We start from the raw sequence: 5,481 nt of genomic DNA, 5'->3' as shown, positions 1-5,481 counted from the left end.
GGCTCTAATCTGATAGTGGTTTTGTGGTGGTTGATGTCTAGTCTCCTTTATGGCTCTAATCTGATAGTGGTAGATATGGTAGATGTCTAGTCTCCCTTGTGGCTCTAATCTGATAGTGGTTGTGGGTTGGTAGATGTCTAGTCTCCCTTGTGGCTCTAATCTGATAGTTGTAGTGGGCTGGTAGATGTCTAGTCTCCCTTGTGGCTCTAATCTTATAGTAGTAGTGGGTTGGTAGATGTCTAGTCTCCTTTCTAACTCTAATCTTATAGTGGTAGTGGGGTGCTAGATGTCTAGTCTCCTTTATGGCTCTAATCTGATAGTGGTAGTGGGGTGGTAGATGTCAAGTCTCCTTTATGGCTCTAATCTGATAGTGGTTTTGTGGTGGTTGATGTCTAGTCTCCTTTATGGCTCTAATCTGATGGTGGTAGATGAGGTAGATGTCTAGTCTCTTTTGTGGCTCTAATATGATGGTGGTAGTGGGGTCGTAGATATCTAGTCTCCCTTATGGATCTAATCTGATAGTGGTAGTGGGCTGGTAGATGTCTAGTCTCCCTTATGGCTCTAATCTTATAGTGGTAGTGGGTTGGTAGATGTCTAGTTTCCTTTATGGCTCTAATCTGATAGTGGTAGATGTGGTAGATGTCTAGTCTCCTTTGTGGCTCTAATCTGATAGTGGTAGTGGGTTGGTAGATGTCTAGTCTCCTTTATGCCTCTAATCTGATAGTGGTAGTGGGGTGCTAGATGTCTAGTCTCCCTTGTGGCTCTAATCTGATAGTTGTAATGAGCTGGTAGATGTCTAGTCTACCTTGTGGCTGTAATCTGATAGTGGTTGTGGGTTGGTAGATGTCTAATCTCCCTTGTGGCTCTAATCTTATAGTGGTAGTGGGTTGGTAGATGTCTAGTCTCCTTTATGGCTCTAATCTGATAGTGGTAGTGGGCTGGTAGATGTCTAGTCTCCTTTATGGCTCTAATCTGATAGTGGTTTTGTGGTGGTTGATGTCTAGTCTCCTTTATGGCTCTAATCTGATAGTGGTAGATGTGGAATATGTCTAGTCTCCTTTGTGGCTCTAATATGATGGTGGTAGTGGGGTTGTAGATATCTAGTATCCCTTATGACTCTAATCTGATAGTGGTAGTGGGGTGGTAGATGTCTAGTCACCTTTATAACTCTAATCTGATAGTGGTAGTGGGCTGGTAGATGTCTAGTCTCCCTAATGGCTCTAATCTGATAGTTGTAGTGGGTTGGTAGATGTCTAGTCTCCTTTATAACTCTAATCTGATAGTGGTAGTGGGCTGGTAGATGTCTAGTCTCCCTAATGGCTCTAATCTGATAGTTGTAGTGGGCTGGTAGATGTCTAGTCTCCCTTGTGGCTCTAATCTTATAGTGGTAGTGGGTTGGTAGATGTCTAGTCTCCTTTATGGCTCTAATCTGATAGTGGTAGTGGGATGCTAGATGTCTAGTCTCCCTTATGGCTCTAATCTGATAATGGTAGTGGGCTGGTAGATGTCTAGTCTCCCTAATGGCTCTAATCTGATAGTGGTAGTGGGCTGGTAGATGTCTAGTCTCCTTTATAACTCTAATCTGATAGTGGTAGTGGGGTGGTTGATGTCTAGTCTCCTTTATGGCTCTAATCTGATAGTGGTAGATGTGGTAGATGTCTAGTGTCCTTTGTGGCTCTAATCTGAGAGTGGTAGTGGGTTGGTAGATGTCTAGTCTCCTTTATACCTCTAATCTGATAGTGGTAGTGGGGTGGTAGATGTCTAGTCTTCTTTATGGCTCTAATCTGATAGTGGTTTTGTGGTGGTTGATGTCTAGTCTCCCTTATGGCTCTAATCTGATAGTGGTAGTGGGGTGCTAGATGTCTAGTCTCCCTTATGGCTCTAATCTGATAGTGGTAGTGGGCTGGTAGATGTCTAGTTTTCTTTATGGCTCTAATCTGATAGTGGTTTTGTGGTGGTTGATGTCTAGTCTCCTTTATGGCTCTAATCTGATAGTGGTAGATATGGTAGATGTCTAGTCTCCTTTGTGGCTCTAATATGATGGTGGTAGTGGGGTCGTAGATATCTAGTCTCCCTTATGGCTCTAATCTGATAGTGATAGTGGGTTGGTAGATTTCTAGTCTCCCTTATGGCTCTAATCTGATAGTGGTTGTGGGTTGGTAGATGTCTAGTCTCCCTTGTGGCTCTAATCTGATAGTTGTAGTGGGCTGGTAGATGTCTAGTCTCCCTTGTGGCTCTAATCTTATAGTAGTAGTGGGTTGGTAGATGTCTAGTCTCCTTTCTAACTCTAATCTTATAGTGGTAGTGGGGTGCTAGATGTCTAGTCTCCTTTATGGCTCTAATCTGATAGTGGTAGTGGGGTGGTAGATGTCAAGTCTCCTTTATGGCTCTAATCTGATAGTGGTTTTGTGGTGGTTGATGTCTAGTCTCCTTTATGGCTCTAATCTGATGGTGGTAGATGAGGTAGATGTCTAGTCTCTTTTGTGGCTCTAATATGATGGTGGTAGTGGGGTCGTAGATATTTAGTCTCCCTTATGGATCTAATCTGATAGTGGTAGTGGGCTGGTAGATGTCTAGTCTCCCTTATGGCTCTAATCTTATAGTGGTAGTGGGTTGGTAGATGTCTAGTTTCCTTTATGGCTCTAATGTGATAGTGGTAGATGTGGTAGATGTCTAGTCTCCTTTGTGGCTCTAATCTGATAGTGGTAGTGGGTTGGTAGATGTCTAGTCTCCTTTATGCCTCTAATCTGATAGTGGTAGTGGGGTGCTAGATGTCTAGTCTCCCTTGTGGCTCTAATCTGATAGTTGTAATGAGCTGGTAGATGTCTAGTCTACCTTGTGGCTGTAATCTGATAGTGGTTGTGGGTTGGTAGATGTCTAATCTCCCTTGTGGCTCTAATCTTATAGTGGTAGTGGGTTGGTAGATGTCTAGTCTCCTTTATGGCTCTAATCTGATAGTGGTAGTGGGCTGGTAGATGTCTAGTCTCCTTTATGGCTCTAATCTGATAGTGGTTTTGTGGTGGTTGATGTCTAGTCTCCTTTATGGCTCTAATCTGATAGTGGTAGATGTGGAATATGTCTAGTCTCCTTTGTGGCTCTAATATGATGGTGGTAGTGGGGTTGTAGATATCTAGTATCCCTTATGACTCTAATCTGATAGTGGTAGTGGGGTGGTAGATGTCTAGTCACCTTTATAACTCTAATCTGATAGTGGTAGTGGGCTGGTAGATGTCTAGTCTCCCTAATGGCTCTAATCTGATAGTTGTAGTGGGTTGGTAGATGTCTAGTCTCCTTTATAACTCTAATCTGATAGTGGTAGTGGGCTGGTAGATGTCTAGTCTCCCTAATGGCTCTAATCTGATAGTTGTAGTGGGCTGGTAGATGTCTAGTCTCCCTTGTGGCTCTAATCTTATAGTGGTAGTGGGTTGGTAGATGTCTAGTCTCCTTTATAACTCTAATCTGATAGTGGTAGTGGGATGCTAGATGTCTAGTCTCCCTTATGGCTCTAATCTGATAATGGTAGTGGGCTGGTAGATGTCTAGTCTCCCTAATGGCTCTAATCTGATAGTGGTAGTGGGCTGGTAGATGTCTAGTCTCCTTTATAACTCTAATCTGATAGTGGTAGTGGGGTGGTTGATGTCTAGTCTCCTTTATGGCTCTAATCTGATAGTGGTAGATGTGGTAGATGTCTAGTCTCCTTTGTGGCTCTAATCTGAGAGTGGTAGTGGGTTGGTAGATGTCTAGTCTCCTTTATACCTCTAATCTGATAGTGGTAGTGGGGTGGTAGATGTCTAGTCTTCTTTATGGCTCTAATCTGATAGTGGTTTTGTGGTGGTTGATGTCTAGTCTCCCTTATGGCTCTAATCTGATAGTGGTAGTGGGGTGCTAGATGTCTAGTCTCCCTTATGGCTCTAATCTGATAGTGGTAGTGGGCTGGTAGATGTCTAGTCTTCTTTATGGCTCTAATCTGAGGGTGGTAGTGGGGTGCTAGATATCTAGTCTCCCTTATGGCTCTAATATGATAGTGGTAGTGGGTTGGTAGATTTCTAGTCTCCCTTGTGGCTCTAATCTGCTAGTTGTAGTGAGCTGGTAGATGTCTAGTCTCCCTTGTGGCTCTAATCTGATAGTGGTTGTGGGTTGGTAGATGTCTAGTCTCCCTTGTGGCTCTAATCTGATAGTTGTAGTGGGCTGGTAGATGTCTAGTCTCCCTTGTGGCTCTAATCTTATAGTGGTAGTGGGTTGGTAGATGTCTAGTCTCCTTTATAACTCTAATCTGATAGTGGTAGTGGGGTGCTAGATGTCTAGTCTCCCTTGTGGCTCTAATCTGATAATGGTAGTGGGCTGGTAGATGTCTAGTCTCCCTAATGGCTCTAATCTGATAGTGGTAGTGGGCTGGTAGATGTCTAGTCTCCTTTATGGCTCTAATCTGATAGTGGTTTTGTGGTGGTTGATGTCTAGTCTCCTTTATGCCTCTAATCTGATAGTGGTAGTGGGCTGGTAGATGTCTAGTCTCCCTTATGGCTCTAATCTGATAGTGGTAGTGGGGTGCTAGATGTCTAGTCTCCTTTATGGCTCTAATCTGATAGTGGTTTTGTGGTGGTTGATGTCTAGTCTCCCTAATGGCTCTAATCTGATAGTGGGGTGGTAGATGTCTAGTCTTCTTTATGGCTCTAATCTGATATTGGTTTTGTGGTGGTTGATGTCTAGTCTCCTTTATGGCTCTAATCTGATAGTGGTAGATATGGTAGATGTCTAGTCTCCCTTGTGGCTCTAATCTGATAGTTGTAGTGGGCTGGTAGATGTCTAGTCTCATATATGGCTCTAATCTTATAGTGGTAGTGGGTTGGTAGATGTATAGTCTCCTTTATAACTCTAATCTTATAGTGGTAGTGGGGTGCTAGAAGTCTAGTCTCCCTTATGGCTCTAATCTGATAGTTGTAATGAGCTGGTAGATGTCTAGTCTACCTTGTGGCTGTAATCTGATAGTGGTTGTGGGTTGGTAGATGTCTAATCTCCCTTGTGGCTCTAATCTTATAGTGGTAGTGGGTTGGTAGATATCTAGTCTCCTTTATGGCTCTAATCTGATAGTGGTAGTGGGCTGGTAGATGTCTAGTCTCCTTTATGGCTCTAATCTGATAGTGGTTTTGTGGTGGTTGATGTCTAGTCTCCTTTATGGCTCTAATCTGATAGTGGTAGATGTGGAATATGTCTAGTCTCCTTTGTGGCTCTAATATGATGGTGGTAGTGGGGTTGTAGATATCTAGTATCCCTTATGACTCTAATCTGATAGTGGTAGTGGGGTGGTAGATGTCTAGTCACCTTTATAACTCTAATCTGATAGTGGTAGTGGGCTGGTAGATGTCTAGTCTCCCTAATGGCTCTAATCTGATAGTTGTAGTGGGTTGGTAGATGTCTAGTCTCCTTTATAACTCTAATCTGATAGTGGTAGTGGGCTGGTAGATGTCTAGTCTCCCTAATGGC

This window comes from Salvelinus alpinus, chromosome 24, assembly GCF_045679555.1.
Source record: "Salvelinus alpinus chromosome 24, SLU_Salpinus.1, whole genome shotgun sequence".
NCBI classification, from domain to species: Eukaryota; Metazoa; Chordata; class Actinopteri; order Salmoniformes; family Salmonidae; genus Salvelinus; species Salvelinus alpinus.
Note: the sequence above shows the minus strand (reverse complement) of the source record.